Source organism: Pongo abelii, chromosome 5 (assembly GCF_028885655.2).
Source record: "Pongo abelii isolate AG06213 chromosome 5, NHGRI_mPonAbe1-v2.0_pri, whole genome shotgun sequence".
Classification (NCBI taxonomy): Eukaryota; Metazoa; Chordata; class Mammalia; order Primates; family Hominidae; genus Pongo; species Pongo abelii.
In genome coordinates, this window is record NC_071990.2 from 14733645 (window position 1) to 14752431 (window position 18787).

Here is an 18787-nt window from a genome sequence, read left to right on the forward strand (position 1 = left end):
CCAACAGGCTTATTTAAAATGCAGTATATTTTAAGTGCTTACATTTGACACATTAATGCTTTTAACTCACAACGTGAATATAGTGCAATGTGCTGGGTACTAATCACAAGATAATTAAAGGATTTTTAAAATATTAATTCATAGATCATTACAGGCAGTGTGGTCTGACGGAGGAACACGAGTTTTGCATTATGACAGCTGTCTTTTACTCCATCTGCTTGTTTTCCTGTCTGTAATCCCATGTGAAGAGAATCCCAGCATCTACATCTGAGGCCCTTTGTGAACACGTGGCTGCGGCCGTCTGATCCTCCCTGTCCTCCCTGCGACAGACTCATAAGGGAAGGATGATCAAGGTCTCCTCCAGTAGTTGAACTCCCTTCTCAAGTTCATGATGCAGCTAAAGGAACCCATTGTTTTATCCACTGGGTGAATGGAAACAGAGGCCTTCAGAAGGAAAGAACCCAGGGCACAGGAAAGGAGCAAGTTCCACAAAAGCCTGGTTTGAGACTGTCCTTTCCTAGGCTGCACGATCCACTGCAGGTTACTGTCTGTCTCTAGGCCTCAGTTTCCTCCACTGTAGTTTGAAGATGCTTTAGACCAGGAAGGAACTGGCAAACGTTATCTGCAAAGGTCCTATCATATCTTAGGCTTTGTGGACCAAGAGGCAAAAACAAGGGTATTTGTAGGTACTTATATGACAGGAAAGAAAATACATTTCCACAAGATTTTTCAACTATTTAAAAATATAATAAAAACTGGCCGGGCATAGTGACTCCCACCTGTAATCCCAGCATATTAGGAGGCCAAGGTAGGTAGATCCCTCAAGGCCAGGAGTTCAAGACCAGCCTGACCAACATACCAAAACCACCATCTCTACTAAAAATACTAAAATTAGCTGAGTGTGGTGGCAGATGCCTATAGTCCCAGCTACTCAGGAGGCTGAAGCAGGAGAATCACTGGAACCTGGGAAGCGGAGGTTGCAGTGAGCTGAGATTGTGCCACCGCACTCCATCCTAGGCAACAGAGTGAGACTTGGTCTAAAACAAAAAACAAAACCCAAAAATGTAATTTAAAAAAACCATTGTTCCCTCATGGGCCACACAAAAAGAGGCAGCCAGCTGGCTTTGGCTCCTGGGATGTAGCTGCCAACCCAGCTGCAGCGCAGACCAGCGCCGTCCAGCGACCCTTCCGTAACGATGGAAATGCTTCTGTCTGCACCGTGACCAGTGAGCAGTTGATATGTAGTTAGTGTGACTGAAGAACTGCATTTTTCATGTTATTTCATTTCAATTAATTTAAATTGAAATAGGCACATGTGGCTAGTGTCTAATCACAACTTTAAACCTTCTGTCCACTTCCTCTAGCCCTCATAGATTATGTTTCTACAGTTTACTGCCTTCAAGAGCTTCTGTCTTATGAAATTGGCAAACATAGACAAGTTTTGAAGATTTTGCTTTCATTGATTCCTTTGGCCTGCATTTATTTTCTTCTTTTCTAGTTTTCTACAATATTCCCAGCCTGCCTGTTTCATTGTAATGCTAAATTCCTAACTATGCAGAGAGAGATGCCCCAAGGAGCCACAACAAACTGAAACTGGTACTACAGGATTTTTAATTTTTTTTTTCTTTTAGAGACAGGATCTCGTTCTGTTACCCAGGCTGGAGTGCAGTGGCCTGATCAAGGCTCAGTGTAGCCTCTACCTTCTAGGCTCAAGCAATCCTCCCACCTCAGCCTCCTGAGTAGCTGGGACTACAGGCATGCACTACCATGCCCAGCTAACTTTTTTATTTTTTATAGAGACAGGGTCGCACTACATCACCCAGGCTGGTCTTGAACTTCAGGCATCTAGCAGTCCTCCCATCTTGGTCTCTCAAAGGGCCAGGCATGAGCTACCATGTCCAGGAGGATATTTTAAATTTGAAGAAAACACACAACACTCAACATTATCAGATGGTGCATGAACTACCAGTTCAATCTACTTCTGGCTCAGATCTATCCAACCATTCACATAGTACTACTAGCCCACAGCTTCATCACTAGTTAGTGCTTCATTCCTTTCAATGACATCATACCTTTGCGATGTCGACTTTTCAACAGTTGCAGTGATAAAAAGCAAGAAGTGCCTGAAAACCAACATAGAACATTGAACAGTGTCCAATCTGATTCCTAAATTCCTTAAAGCATGACTTTTATCCCTTTCTTTCTTGCTCCCTCAAAAACTGTACCTCTCTATTTTTCTAATCTACGGAGTTCAACAACTTGCTTTACAAAACTTCCAATACCAGTTAGTCCAGACAAGAACGAAGTGACGTTTCCCTGCCAAAATCTGGCTAAGGTAAGATTATGAAAAAACCTTACGAAAGTACTTGTCAAATGTAAATGGGGCTTCCCTAACTCACCATCAGGAGTACCTTGTTTATTTTTAGTATCGTCAGAGGAAGTTTTTATTTTACTTTATTTACTTATTTATTTATTTATTTAGAGCCAGGGTCTCACTTTGTTACCCAGGCTGGAGTGCAGTGGCAAGATCATAGCTCACTGCAGCCTGGGCTCAAGCAATCCTCCACACTCAGCCTCCCGAGTAGCTGGGACCACAGGCATGCACCCAGCTAATTTTTTTGTATTCTTTTGTAGAGGTGGGGTCCCATTATGTGGCCCAGTCTGGTCTCGAACTCCTGGGCTCAAGCAATCCACCTGCCTCGGCCTCCCAAAATGTGGGATTACAGGCATGAGCCACCACACTGAGCAATTTATTTCTGCTTTTTGAAAAAATGGGAAGAAGCATGGTTTTCATATTTGATCAAAGGTTTCCCCACTAGGGAATAAGAGTCCATTATATATGATCATCCCTCCCAGCCAACCAGCAGCCCTTTCTCCCCATACCTGCAGTCACAGGAAGTTTAAGGAGTGACCTGTGATCTTTATGATGTTCCTTTCAACTCCTAGGGTGCTCTGGTGTCTGGCTGCTCCCTGCATAAAGAACCATTAACATTTTTTCCATTTTGATCATGGAGAAAAGCTGGGAAGCCCAGCAAGTGCCCACAGGAATAAAATATACAGTCTGTGCCTTGCTTTTCCTCTGTGTCACCTAGAACCTGAGATCCAGGCTGGAAGCTGCGCAAGGGGCCACCCTGTCCATTCCTCTGCCGATAATCAAAGCAGCTCAAGGGCTTTGTCCAGCTTCATGGGGAAATCTCTACAGTAGGGCTGCCATTGCCTCCGACCCCCATCTCAAAGAGTGGGCCACAGACAAACACACTCCACCACTGGGTCAGTTTCCTGGAGGTTCTGGCTTTCAACCTATCATTTTCCTTGGCTGAGATTTAGCTCCTTTTTTTTTTTTTTTTTTTTTTTTTTTTTTTTTTTTAGTTAGTCTCTTCTGTATCATCCTGGGGGGAAATCTCTCTTCTCCACTAAAAACAAAAGAAGGCCATAGGATCCATTTTTCTCAAAGCGAAAACTCCAGTCCTGTTAAAATGTCTTTGAATTCTGCCAACACCCAATGACGGGCTGATGTTGGTAGAGGAGGTATAAATATTTCTCTTATATAAAAACAAAGTGTTTATATTTTTTTAAAAAAAAGACAACTAGATGACTTTCTTATCCTGAGATGTAATGATTCTGTGGACGTCTCTGAGGGATTTCTCAGGCTGTCTTTGCTATGTGGCTGTGGTCGAATTTTCTAATCTTGTTGCACTTTCCCTCCCTGCATCTGGCTCAATTCAGAGAACCCACTATGGGTACCGTGATATTCTAGGGCTAGAGATATGAAGACAAGCAAGCCCCAGTCCTTATCCTCAAGTAACTCAAAGAAGAGGTAAGAAACAGATGCGTAAAAGATAACTCTAAGTGTTGCCCAAAAATGTAGCCAAAGAGTCAGGGAACTCTAAAGAGAGAATCCTGAAGGTTAATCACAGCTATTCAGGAGCATCAGGTACAGTGGAAGAGCTTATCCGGCAGAGGAAAGCACGAGCACAAGGCGGACACATGTGATGCATTCCAGAATGAGCAAAGGGTAGGGTGTCTCAGCGTCTTAGCTTGTCTCTCAGTTCTAGGCTTCCCCTCCAATCCATTCTGTACTTTAAGCCACAGCAATGTTTCTCAACTCAGTTCTCCTAAAAACCTTTGGTAGCTGCTTTCAGCATGCTTTAGAAATCTCCACAGTCTGGCTACCTCTTCCCTCTCCAGCCTCATTTAACCACCCATCCAGTCCTTTGTAGCCACCTCTCTGTTCCCACCACCAAGCCTAGACAATTTCACTTGGTCCTCCAGGACTTAACTTGAGGTGACCTCCAATGAGAAGTCTTTCCCAACTCCCAAGGCTGGGTTACGTATTTCTCCTAAGTGTCCCCTAAGTATCATCAGACTACATCGTAATAGCCTATTTATTTGTCTGTCATCCCCACAGGAATGTCAGTGACATAAGAGTAAGAACTCAATGAATATTTGTGAAAGAGGGAGAGAAAGGAAGGGAGGGAGGGAGGGAGAGAGGAAGGCAGGGAGGGAGAGATGGAAGGAAGGAAGGAAAGAAGGAAGGAAGGAGAGAAGGAAGGAAGGAGAGAAGGAAGGAAGAGAGGGAGGGAGGGAGGGCCGGAGGGAGGGAGGGAAAGGGAAGGAACCGGGGAAAAGAATAGAATCCTGAGAGAATCTTAAATGTGAGAAATGAACTGAGAAAGAACTAGTAAAAGATCTGGGAAACGGTAATGAAAAACAGAGGAGGGAAGGAGTGGTATCATTTGAGCAAAGTAGAAAATAATTTTTAGTAGCAGGCTCTTCTCATTATAAGAGAAACACTCTAGAGAAATCAGGTACCAGTGATAAAAACTGAGTTTCTTTACCCTTTTTTTGTACCATAGACCTCTTTAGTAGTCTAGTGAAGCCTATGGACCCCTTCTCAAAAGAATATTATTAAATATATAAAAGACAATACATACAGTAATAAATAAAACTACTTACATTACAGTTACTGAAATATTAAAAGATCATACTATAGTCATATATGAGTTGCATTATTAATGCCTTAGGTAACAAGATCAATCAGGAGGTCCACAAAACAATGTAATGTCTCAGTAGTGATGAAGGAAAACAGCGCTTTAAGATACCTGCAATACAACTGTAATGTGATATGGAAATATCTGTGGATACTGTTGACACTACCATGGTTTGTTGCCTACCTTCATAATTGAAGGAAATAGTAAATTTCAGTCAGAGGTTAGTGAAAATAAAGTATTTTCCTCATCCAAATTCAGAGCCCCCAGGTTAGGGGCCCCTCACCAAATAACCAAATTGGCAATGAAGTCCTCATTGACTTTTGCCAAAGCAGTTGCAGGCAAGTGGCAGAGGTAAAAACCAGAGCGAAATGATGAGAGAAAGGGAGGAGGGGAAAAGGAAGCCATGATTACAGGCTCCTCTTCCATGCGTTTTTGTGGCCAAATAAATGAAAAGACTTGGAGTAGCTTGAAGGAGAAGAAATATCTAGGGGATATAGAAATAGAACATGCCATCTTCTTGTGACCCAAAAAGTAACGTCAGGAACGAGGCTAAATCACTGTTGGAAGTAGTTCCTGCCTTGTGCACAGAGGGCAATAGATCAGGCCAGGGACTTACCAACACTGGTTTTAGCAACGCAGGGAGATGACAAAGATCTGCACAGCCTTGGAGTCAGAATTGTGGGAAAGAAGAGACAATGCCACAGGATTCTTTTTCTCTGAAAAATAACTCTCATTGTTTAGAGTAAGACAGGTAATGGCACCAGTCTGAGATCTCCACTCTTCATGCAATGCTGATTGTAAAAAGGACCATAAAAAGAATTCTTCTAGTCGGTGGGGAAGACTGAATCTCCCAGAAACCTGCTCCAGACATAGCCTTTCTTGTACGGATGAGAGATGGTCAAAGGGCAACAAAAGTTATTTAACCTAGTATTGTTCTGGATCAAGACTGAGTACTATCAACAGCTAGCTTTTGATATCTGAAGCAACAGAACCTGAAAAAAAAAAAGGAGTGTGCGTATAAGAGATATAAGAGAGAGATTTTAAAAAATGAGTAGCAAGACAGACCTAACAGTCATTAAACACAGAACCAAACCGAAATAAAAATAGAAAAAGTTACGGCTTCTTAATAACCATTGTTTTCTAGCCAAGGACATTTAAAAAAGGCTTCTAACATCTGACAAGCTGTGCAGCAGGAGCCTTCTGAGGGTTTGGGGGGAAAGTGGACAGAAGGAAAGCTGTGTAGATATGCAAATACCCTATTCAAATCCAGGCTTCGTTTTCCGCAACTGAGGGTAATTAAGTGGTTAGAGAACTGCCTGTGAACCTCCTCTTCTCCTCAGAAACAATCGCGGATTTGTTGGCTAGTTGACTTCATCCGGCCTAACCCAGACCAAGATAAATCCAATTAAACATCCACCGACACAAAAACCAGAGCTTGTGCGATACTGGGAGCGACTCACAGAGAGTCTGGGAGTTGGGGGAGCTGGAATTCTTGTGCAATGCTTTATACTCTGAGACGGGAACTCATAAGAGGTCTTTGAGCTCTGGCAGAAGCTAAAGGAACAATTACACCATAATTGAACATTGATAATTGAACATTGTTTATGATGTTCAATGTTCACTGATAATTGAGCATTGCTTATTGCTTTTCTGTGCAAGGAGTTCACAGCCCTTTACAGAAGGGACCTCCACCAGCCTCACCGCACCTCTGTGCTCTCCACCAGCCAGACTGTGCTATCGGCCCACATTCCAACTCTAGAGCCAGTGAGTAAGGGAATTTGTTCAAGGTCACCCAGCAGATGGAGGCCGAGCCTTGGGTAACACTAACTCCTAACCTTGCATCTTATCTTTCATGGCACTGTTTATCTCAACCTGTGGGTTCCAGGGAAATCTCATAAAAGCAGTATTTTATGAGTATTCAAGAGTATTCAAGGTCATCCCTTGTGGGACCCACCTGGAATTCTCAAGAGGATCTCACACAGGGGTTAAGAAAGAAAGATCGTATTTTTCCAAACCTAACAGCTTGTGTTTCTAACACCCTACCTTCTAGCTGCACAGAATAAACCAACGCTGGATTCCTGGAGACAATGTGGACTGAATGCCATGTATAAGCCAGAGAGTTCTATGCTCCTAAAGAAGATGACACTCAGCTTTCGGGTAACCCCAGATCTCAGGGATCAAGTCTTCAGTGAAGCACAGGCACACGTTGCTCCCAAGAGCTCCTGGCTGCAGTTTGAGGCTTGCTTTGGAGATTAATGGTCTCCTCACTCGGCACTCTCCGCCTCATTTAGTAATCAGTGTATCCTGTGAAAATACAAACAAGTGAAGCTCCTGCTCTTAAGGGGTCAACCCAGGGAAGGGGAGATGAGGTCAGACTGCTCTCAGGCAGGGAAGTCAGGAGGACTTTTGCTCAGTCTTGGCACAGACGCTTCACATCCAGAACAGAACAGAGGGCCTCCATCAGGCAGCCGTGAACTCTGACCCACCTGCCCTCAGCAAATGTGCCCGGTGTGACAAAGTAACTATGTCATAAGGTTTGAGAAACAAATGCGTTCTGTTTGTGCCTCTCCTGGTAAGAGGACAGATGGAGTGGGAGGAAAGGGGCAGGAGGTGAGCACAGGTGTCTCCAGGTGTACTTACCTGGAGGGTCCACCCTCTGCAGTTTTCTCCCCTCCATCTCTATTATTTATTTTATCTCAAAGTCAGCCGGAAGCCAGAGCGTCTGGAGGATTTCACTTGGCTGCCATCAGACTGCCCGCGTACCCCCTCGCAGTTGCCCGGGACGTACAAGCACTGACAGTCACACGGCTTTTAAAAGGCACCTCCTGCATCTAGGGGCTTTGTTTTTGCCTGGAGTCAATGCCACTTTGATGATATAAAAACCCCCAGGAGGTCCTGTGGGTCAAGGTCTCAAATGGGATGAAAACAAAGAACAAGAAGAGATGCTGCTGTCCAAACGAGCAGACCATGAGGTGCACCACGACCATCAGCCGCGGGGCTGGAGCAAGCTATTTATGGCCACCCCCCATCCCCACGTAGTCGCTTTAGTACCAGTCACGCTGCATAAGGACCTTTCAGTCAATGAGGGACTGCATAAATGAAAGTGGTCCCATAGGATTCTAATATCATATTTTCACCTTTTCTATATTTAGATAAACAAGTACTTGCCACTGTGTTCCAGATGCCTACAGCATTCAGTATAGTAACCTGCTGTAAGGTTTGTAGCCTAGAGTGATAGGTACCATCTAGCCTGGGTATAGTAGGCTATGCCATCTAGGTATGTGTAAGTTCACCCTGTGATATTCTCACAATGTGGGAGGAAAGGGGCAGGAGGTGAGCACAGGTGTCTACAGGAGTACTTACCTGGCAATTCCACCTTCTATCGTCTGTAGCCTAGAAGCAATAGTCTATACCATCTAGCCTAGGTATAGTAGGTTATACCATCTACCTCGGTATAGTGGGCTATACCATCTAGGTCTGTGTAAGTAGACTCTATGATGTTTGCACATTGACAAGATCACCAAACAACACAATTCTCTGAATGCATCCCTGTTGTTAAGCAACACACAACTGTACTTAACATGTGCCATATAATCAAAGCGGCCAAAGAGAACCAACCCTATTTTCACCATCTGCTGTTTTGAAATAAAACGGTCACCTGGAAACGTTTACAATATGATGACTAAATATGCATTCTGGGACCCTTTCTACAAAGAAATGGGACAGGAACCTCCCACTCGGCCCTTGCCCTCCCAGAGGCACATTGCCCAGGGATTCCTTTGTCTCTTTGGGGCCTTGCCAAGTCTGATGTGCCAGTCACCAATCTAGGCCACGTTCACACTTATCTCTCCACTCCTACTGAGGTGAAAGGGCCTTGGTGAAGAAACAGACAGGCACACAGCTCTGCTCCCAATCCAAGACACGTGTTCAGCAGAAAGCTCTCTGCTGTACTATGGTCGCTTGACCCCTGCCCACCCCCAGCACCCTGCCCTGGGAGCTCCAGTGCTTTCTCCAAACCTGACACTTGCCTCCAGCTCCAGCCTGAGCTTCTCCCTCTGCTGATCATGCCCACCTTGTCATGGTTCCTCCCCAGAAGCACAGAAGACTTTCTCGTCTCTCAGGACAGCCAGCCCTCCTCTTAGGCATTAGATCCCAAAGGACTTCCCTTCCATGACCATTCCTTCTCTGCATCTGTATCCCAGCCCTTGCTAGAGCCGTGGACCTTCTGCTCTCCTCATCTCAGGCATGGGTATGGGGGGAATGCCCTCTGAGCTGCTTCCCTCCAACCTTCTCAGCCAACCTTTGGCTCAAGTCATCGCTACACTCACACTCCTGCCTTCCTTACACTCCTGCCTCCTCACACTCCTGCCTTCCTTACCCTCAGGCAATCTGGCCCACACCTCCTCGCATTCCTGGAGCTGCAAGCTCTAAATTGTCAACAGTAATCTTTGGCCCCATTCAGTAATAATCTTTTCTCGTTTCTCATTTCACAATTTGGTAACACCCATCGGCACCTCCACCCATCGAGTGTCACCAATTTTATTTCTATGGCATTGCCCTCATGGGTTTATTCCTACCTGGGTATTTTCCTTCTGCCTCCTTTACTGCTCCTCTTCTACAGGCAGGAGCAGAATGATCCATCTCCAAGGCTCATATTAATCCTCAGCTTTGTATTTTTCTCATCATTCTCCTGCTCTGAGATATCCCATTGGTCCTCACTGCTGATAGAACAAAGTTCATTATCCCGGCCATTAAGGACATTATCATTGCACGGGACCCTGCCAGCCAGCTCTACCTCCCACTTTTCCCTTCTACTCCAGCCAGGCTGCTTGTCTCCAGCCTGGACCACAGATGTGAATGTTTTTGTCAACTCCAAGGCTCTACCCGGGCCACATCCCTTCTACTTCCCTCCTCTCTACCCAAATCCTACTCCTGTTCCAAAGTCTAGCTAAACTCTTATCTTTTCCCCACTTGAATTATTAATGCACAGAAAACAGAGAAGGTGTCTTATACTCTTGCATATCCCATCAGTTTATGGTATACATATAGAAGCCAAATGTATAAAAACTCGTTCAGCCAAACATACACAAACTCATTTACTACATATCTACTTAATCTATGCATCCTTTTGTCTTGACCATCACAGCAACAAGCATAATGTGATACAATTCTGTTCAATTATTGCTTACTTTGCAAACATTGGTAATCATAGTGTCTGTCTATTGTCATACATTATGGTTTTTATCTCATCGGTTTAGGTGTACGAATTTCATACTAAATAGACCCATTTGCTTCCTGCTACTTGTTGGCAGGGATTGGGGTAAACTGTCATAGCTTGTAGCAGTGTGTCACACTTGGCCTGAAGCAAACGACTTACGCTGTGGTTTATCTGAGATGACATTAGGCAGGCTTTGCCTTTTTTTTTTTTTTTTGAGACTGAGTTTTGCTCTCATCACCCAGGCTGGAGTGCAATGGCGTGATCTCGGCTCACTGCAACCTCTGCCTCCTGGGTTCAAGCAATTCTCCAGTCTCAGCCTCCTGAGTAGCTGGGATTACAGGTACCCGCCACCACACCTGGCTAATTTTTGTATTTTTAGTAGAGATGGGGTTTCACCATGATGGCCAGGCTGGTCTCGAACTCCTGACCCAAGGTGATTGGCCCACCTTGGCCTCCCAGAGGACTGAGATTACAAGCATGAGCCACCACGCCCGGGGTGATTTAGAGCTTTCCATTATGCATAGCTAAGCCTGCTCTTGCCTGTCACAGCTATCCGAGAGTCAAAACTTATCATTCAGTTCATAACTTCTAGAAACTTCAAACCAAAATCCTGCCAATATCTGTGTATGCTGCTTTGCTCCAAAAGACCATGTATATGCCAATTCCTGTCTTTGTAAATGAAATGAATCCGTGGCTTTTTTTAACAGAACAGGTTAAAATTGTACTTTTGTCATTCCCCATCTCTATTCTTCTTTTGTGAGTTTCTCCATCCAGATGAACAGGAGGCTGATCGGTGCCATGGAACATGCAGGCAACATGGAGTAAGAGAAGCCCAAGTTGACACTCATCTCTGCCCTTTGTCAGCCATGTGACCCTGAGTAAATGACATCTTGTGTTCGAAACGTGGGGTGAGTAATTTCCATTTTAATCATCAAAACCCTACTGAGGGCTGGGCACAGTGACTCACGCCTCTAATCCCAGCACTTTGGAAGGCTGAGGCGGGTGGATCACTTGAGGTCAGGAGTTTGAAAGCAGCCTGACCAACATAGTGAAACCCCATCTCTACTAAAAACACAAAAATTAGCCAGGCGTGATGGTGTGTGCCTGTAATCCCAGCTACTCTAGAGGCTGAGGCAGGAGACTCACTTGTACGCAGGAGGCGGAGGTTGCAGTGAGCCGAGATCACGCCACTGCACCCCAGCCTGGGTGACAGAGTGAGACTCTATCTAAAAAAACAAAACAAAACAAAACAAACAAACAAAAAACCCTATTGGTGTTACCGTGAGAATTAAGTGATAGGAATATGTTTTTAAAAGCCTGGCCAGTGTCTGATATGTGGTGGGGGTTCAATAAATGCTTAGGACATCTAAAATAAAAAGAATATTGAAGCAGAGCGTTGTGGCTTATATCTGTAAACCCAGCACTTTGGGAGGCTGAGGTGGAAGGATCACTTGAGCCTGGGAGTTTAAGGCTGCAATGAGCCATGATCGCACCATTGCACACTGGCCTGGGCAATAGAGTGAGAGACACCGTCTCAAAATTTAAAAAAAAAGAAAAAAAAAAGACCACAGAACATACATCTCCCAAGTGACTAACTTCTAATCAAATAATTAACAATTTCCTTTTTAGGCAGAGAGAATTGTGCCCCTCACACATGTCAGGGTCTTTTGTACATCTGGATACTGAGGCTGTTAGCCTTGCAACCTGAGGGCCATGAGGTCCAGCTCTCTCATAGAGAACAAAGACTCATGGAGAACTCAAGACAAGAGCCATCATTTGGTACAAGTTCAAGAGTGTGGAAGATCGCCTGCAAAGATGACCACCAATCATCCACTCAACGTCATGCACATGTGAGTGAGCATGCCATGCGAGAGACGGACTCGTTCCCCTCCGCTTGCATCTTGCTTTTACCAGTAGAACACAGTAGAGTCTCATCGTGTGACTTACAGGTCTAGGTAAGAAGCCTTGCTAGTTCTCTTTTCTCTCCAAGAAACCAGCCACCAAGTAAAAAGCTTAGGCTAGATTACTTACCAAATGATGGCAGAATGCCTGGAGACAGGTCACACGGAGGAGAACCAAGGTCTCCCACCGACAGCCAACACTCAACCCCAGACCATGACAGACCCTCCCCCAGCCAACTCTCAGATCGACAAACCAACTCACAGCAGGAGAAGCAGAGCCTCCTACCTGACCACGGAAGTATGAGAAGTAACAAAGCATTGTTGTTTTAAGTCCCTAAGCTTGGGGATGGCTTGTTACACAGCAATAAATAACTGATACAAAAGAGAGTGTTACCCCCATGGTTCTCAGACACAGGACACAGGATCCACCATGTCAATGCCCTCCAGGAGACACCCAAGCCTCAACCACAGTCAGGGAAGACGCCTACCTGTATTTTCAGCCACCTCTGCTTGAAGATACTTACTTAGCCCTGGGTACCCATCCTCTTTGAGCTAATTGCTTTAGGCTCTCCTTTGAGCTTGTTTTTATTATTAGTTTCTATCTTGTATATTAACTTTAAAAGAGCAAAGAAGAAACAACTTGCAGGGAAGAGCCATGAAGATAACCCAAGCCCCAACAGAGGAGCCTGGATGGGTTTCCTCACCATTAATTGGCTCTGCCAATTCACTATAGTTAAATTCCCATTTTCCACTCCTAAGTGAATTTCTTATTACTAAACTCTGTAGTAAAAATAATAATAGCTCACATTTATTGCATTCTTAACATGTGTAAGGCACTGTGCCAAGCATTTCAGAAGTATGGTATCATTTAATTTTTTAAACAACTAAATGAAGCAGATCTGATTCATTCATTTATCAAATATTAATCAGCCAGGCACCGTTCCAGGTACTGAAGATACATAAATAAACAACATGGACAGAGACCCTGCTCTCCTGGCACTTGCATTCCATGTTGGAGACAGGCAGGAAATGCATAGTGCGTAGGAAGGTGAGAAATTCAAACGACAGAAGACATACAGGAGAATAAGAGCCTTCCAAATCAGGTGACATTTGAGCAGGGAGTGAGGGTGTCAGCCTTGGGGATGGATATATGGGAAGAACACTCCAGGCAAGTACCATTCCCTGAGCCAGGAACACTCTTACTGTGTTCTAGGAGCAGCAAAGAGGTCCAAATGGCTGGATCAAGAATGTTTAATGGTGAGGCCAGAGAGGTACCAAGGAGCCAGATTAAGGAGGGCCTCCTGTGCCACGGTGAGGACTCTGGCTTTCTTCGGAATGAGCTGGGAAGGCACAGGAGACTTTCCATCTCACCTTTTTAAAAAATTACTCTGGGCCAGTGGCGGTGGCTCATGCCTGTACTTCCAGCACTTTGGGAGGCCAAGACTGTTGATTGCTTGAGCTCAGGAATTTGAGACCAGCCTGGGCAACATGGTGAGACCCCATCTCTACAAAAAATACAAAAAAAATTAGCCAGGCTTGGTGGCACACGCCTGTGGTCCCAGCTACTGGGGAGGCTGAGGCGGGAGGATTGCTTGAGCCCAGGAGGTCGAGGCCACAGCAAGCCCAGATTGAGCCACTGCACTCTAGCTTGGGTGACAGAGTGAGAGCCCGTCTCAAAAATAAGTAAATAAAAAAAAAATAAAATCACTCCGGCTACTGTATAGTGGGAGAAGGGAGACCTCTTCAGAGACTAATGCAATAATCCAGGTGAAATACAAGGGTAACTTGGACCAACGTGGTAGCCCAGGAAGTAGGGAGAAGCTGCAAACTTCTGGAAATCTCTGGAAGGCAGGGCTGCCCAGATTTGTGGTGTTTGGGATATGGGGGTAGGAGGGAGAGAGAGTCTATTGTGTTAGCATCTTTATGCCTGTTTTACAAATTTGTAAGCGAAAGGTAGAGTAACTTGCCCAAGAGGATACAGCCAATAAATGCAGAGCCACATCTCAAATCAGGATTGGTTTGATCCAAGAGCTCATCCTCTTCCCCACACTGCCCTACTGCCTCACGTTTAAAACCCCTAAGCCACCTAAGTTGGAAATTCCACGGGTCAAACTGTCCCAGTTCTACCCTGCCCCTCCACACATAAGATAGAAATAAGCCAAATCCCTGTGTCATTCAGCAGATTGCTGAAGTGGTGCCATGCCCTTGTGACTTGAATGACCTCTCCGCTGCACGGGAAACACAAGACCCAAAGCCGTACTGAGGGATGTGGACAAGCGCTTCGCCCGGCCACAGCAGGCTGCACCAATTACCAGGGATTGCCTAAAATCTGGGCAAAGGCTTTTCTCTCTGGCTAGGTTGCCAAACAATTCCTCGTATCTGATTACCTAAAGAGAGCAGAATAACAATTCACAAAACCATCACAGAGGAGACTTAAGAAACAGCTTGTTTTTAAGTGTTAAAGTGGCTTTATCATAACCTGCCACTCAGTAATATTAAATTTGATATTGGAAATGAAGTTTTCCACTAACAATTTCCACGAATGGAAGAGCTCTGATTCTCTTATTCTGCCTGGAATTTTTCTTGCTGGGGAGCTTTCACAATGTGATGCAGCAGTAATACAAGTGTGTGTGCGCGGCTGCTTTTTAGAAGAGGTGTGTGTGTACAAAGGCCTTTGCACACGAAAAAAGTCCTGGTCATGACCATGATGCATTAAGTTTGGAATTTTTTTTTTATTCGTGTAAAGCCTCATTAACATTCTCCAACATAAAATATTTTTAATAAGAGCCAAGTTCCCTTCCCCCACTTTCAAATTTCCTGTCACCAAAGTTGAAAACAAAAGGGCCTTCTATGAATCTCTCTCCCTTGCTTTCTTTCCCTCTCCTTCCTCTCTTTCTCCTCTTTCCAAAGCAGAGGACTCCAAAATTTTCAGCTGCAAACCCTTGGAGACCCCAGAGATTCAACTGTTAAGAACACCAATTTCCGACGGAGGACTCACATGCAAAGGGAGTGAAGGATAACTGACATCACAATTTATCGCCCCAAAAACAACTTTCTCAACTCAAAGCAAAACCATAATTATGGTGAGAAAGACACTCGCTGTTAACTGGCTGTGAAAGAGTGATTTACAATGCATTCTTCCTCACAGTGGAAGGCCTCTTGGCAGTCACAAATACAGGTTTTGTGTATTCAGAAGCAAAGCTCAGAGGAGCAGAAGAGAGTAAAAAGGACATTCTGCACGGGAAGTGTGCCCCTTTCCACCACATTTATCCCATAAAGTCCCAGCACTAAGAGCTCTTGGAAAATTCCCTTTTAGGAAAACAAACTTGCACCATGATCAGGACAAAGACTGAGCCCTTTATTCTTTCTTTCTTTTTTTTCTCTTAAGTAGTTTCCTATCTATTGAAATCTGCTAGTTGGTTTATAGTTTATGGGAAGATAGCAGTGGCACAAATGAGAAAAATGCTAATACAATTTTAAGTTATAGAACCACATGGACCAGCCCAGCATGGTGGCTCACACCTGTAATCCCAGCATTTTGGGAGGCCGAGGTGGGCAGATCACCTGAGGTCAGGAGTTTGAGACCAGCCTGGCCAACATGATGAAATCCTGCCTCTACTAAAAATACAAAAACTAGCCAGGTGTGGAAGTGCATGCCTGTAATCCCAGCTACTCGGGAGGCTGAGGTGGGAGAATTGCTTGAACCTGGAAGGTGGAGGTTGCAGTGAGCCAAGATTGTGCCATTGGACTCCAGCCTGGGCAACAGAGCAAGACTCTGTCTCTAAATAAATAAATAAATAAATAAATAAATAAATAAATAGAACAACATAGACCTAACCTTGCCAGAGACAGACAATTTAAAGTGGTATTAAATTCTTGTATCTGAGAGAACTGTTAAGCATTAAACCTAAAACAACACTAAGATAAGCAGGCGTCTAAGAGTATGCTTTCCTAATATGACCAGGAAGAGAGGCTCGTTAGAGACATGGCAGGAGGCTTTAGAAAATGAAAAGGGCAGGAGAAAGTAAAGGAGTCCAAAGAAAGGAGAACCGAGCCCAGGGACCAGAGCTTCAGAGGAACCGCCTAGAAATAAACTGCCTGCCAGCAGGAAGACTTCTTTCCTAGAGGCCCCTCCCAAGGCAGCATATTTCCAGAAGGTACTGGGTCAAGAACCCAGTGAACTTCCCCTCAAACCTGAAGAGCTTCTTACATATGTATCTTAATATTTCCAGTCAAAGCAGGTGCCCCCAGTGCAGAAGCACAGCATTCCATTTCCTCCTAAGACAGACATGATCTCCAGATAGAATCGGCCTTTGCAAATTCCTTCCAGAGCATTGAGAATTAGTCCATTTTGTGACTATTGGTAAACGGTCCCATATTAAGGGAGAAATGGGTATGGATTACAATTTTCTGCCCTGAGTTGTCTTTAGGAGGCATGAATGGGTATACCCAGAGAGGAGGAAAAGGATGGGATTTAGAACAAAATGAAACTTAGGATTCAAACACAGTCTGTCTTTGAGCGAGAAACTTAAACCCTGAGCCTTATCTGTTCCATGGGGTTGAAATAATTATACTGAGGACCTGCTGTGGATATGACATGAGGTGCCTGGCACCAGATCACCACTAAGTTGGTGTTCAGTGCCAGGTAGGTGGGTGTGAGCCCCCTCCTATGCTGCAATACCAGAGTTAATTGCCCTAAACTCAGACACGTGACTCCGCAGTAAACAGAGCTAAGGAGTGGTTGGCTATGTTGGCTGTGCTGAGGCTTAGAATGAGAAGAAAATAAACTATGGAAAAGAAATAGATGGTCCCGTGTCAAGAAGATCAATAATTAAACAGGAGAAAAGGAGGATACAGCAACTCTCAGCCCATCAGCACCCCAGCCAGAGCCTTGGATCATGGAGAGGGCTGTCAGGCACAGGACAGGATGCCCAGTGACCTTTGAATTTCTAGTGAGCAAGGAATAATTATTCTAGTATAAGTATGTCCCAAAAATTGCATGGGCAACCTTTTACTAGAAATTTTATTTGCTGTTCATCTGAAATTCAAACATAACTGGGCATCCCACATTTTTATTTGCTAAATCCTTCAACCCTGACCATCATTGCTTTGATCCACCAAAAGCAATGCAGAACGAGAGCCAGAAAAATGTTTGAAAAGCCAGCAAAGAGAATTTCAGGGAGCCCATCATTCACTTTGCTGCCATTGACTCCAGAATGTCCTCCCGTGCCTATTCCTAGACAGGATCAAGCGGCTGGGACAGAGAGAGTGGAAAAGAACCCAAATATGGGGAAAAACAGAGGCAGGTTTGGAATAAAGACAAAGAGGAAGGAAAGAAGAGAAAGGAAAAGCAAGAAAGAGCAGGAAGAAAGGAGAAAGAGCAGGACGGAAGAAACTCAGGCAGACAGACACAAAGACCTCCTCAGCTAGTTTGAAAAGATAATCTGAGCTTGCAATGCACCATAGACTATGTTCTTATTAAGAATAGATGTGAAACTCATTTCCTGCCACCAGGTGCTGGGGAAAAAGTCTATCATCCACTGCTCCTTTCCAGAACACAGGGAGTGAAGGAGCAAGATTTCATCATCATTGCAGCAACTGCTAAGCCTCTCAGGGCACTGGGACACCGCTCAGGTTCCACGACAAGAGGCTGGACTTTCTGCACTCAAATGGCCGCTCCTTTCTAGACACCTTATTGCATTTCCACAATCGCTACATCTCTTCCCATTTGGGGAAATAAGTCCACCACGGCCTTCTCCCGCCTCTTCGGGTCCTAGGTGGATCCTCTCGTAATCCAAGATGTAAATCACACCTGCGAGTTGCCAGCAATGATTTCTCTTTCCCCAAAGCCTGTACTGCAGGCTAAGCCAGGGAGGTTGTGGGAGGTGCAGAAAATAACATTGGGGCAATGGGATCTTCCCTCAGGAGTCCACGGGCATGAGTTGAATGGACACAGAAGAAGGCCTGAATCCTTCAAAGAGCAAAGTGCAAATGAATACAAGACAGAGTCGATCTGAAAAAAACACACCCTCTAGGTCACAGGGAGTATTCAGCCATTCGTGGCATTTTCAGACTTTCCCCACTTAATAAATATAAAGAAAGCTAGACCCGCGACTTGTGCAGGACAAAGGAATCCCATGGCCCCAGTAGCAAGCAAAACAGTGGTTTGAAGCCATGAAGAAAACACCAATTCTTGAATTTCCTCCTTCTTGCTGTGGGAAATGTATAGCGATGAAGCCCATTCCCTTTTCCACAACGCACACACATCATGGAGCAGAAAATGCCAGTCTGAAAGTCAAAGGAAGAAGGTAGGGGAGGAAATTGCAAGGTCAAAGTGACTGCCTCGGGAAGTCTGATTACTCAACATGTTTAAAGCATTATTAGACGGTCTGGAAGTTGTAGATGCAGAATGAGGGGGGAGGGGGTCCAAGGAGCTGCAGAAAAAGGAGGGGCTGTAAACTTGAGAGTCCCTCCTGGAGTTTTACTGAACTGCCTGCAACACTCCGGGGTGCAAGTTAAGAGAGAGCAAATGGGCAAGGAATCAGCCAGCCACATACAAAAGGAAAGGAGTGTGGCATAAAGGTTAATTGTGGCCGTCAGAGATGAGTGGGTACATGGGGAGATTCATTTAAAATTAACGAGGCATTGGTTGCATTTTATAGGTCTTCCTAGGTAGA

The 18787-nt window shown here is 44.8% G+C and overlaps 1 long non-coding RNA gene across 2 annotated transcripts; it reads left to right on the top strand.

Moving 5' to 3' along the window:
• Nucleotides 1-1369: 1369 nt before the first annotated feature.
• Nucleotides 1370-13764, top strand: LOC129059886 (uncharacterized). 2 transcript variants are annotated; one of them, XR_008526034.2, is made up of 5 exons: nt 1370-2335; nt 3093-3270; nt 3727-3817; nt 10971-11117; nt 11839-13764. It is a non-coding gene; the product is annotated as an uncharacterized LOC129059886 (long non-coding RNA). The 2 variants fall into 2 exon arrangements; XR_008526033.2 differs by having other exon boundaries at nt 10984-11117.
• Nucleotides 13765-18787: the final 5023 nt, after the last annotated feature.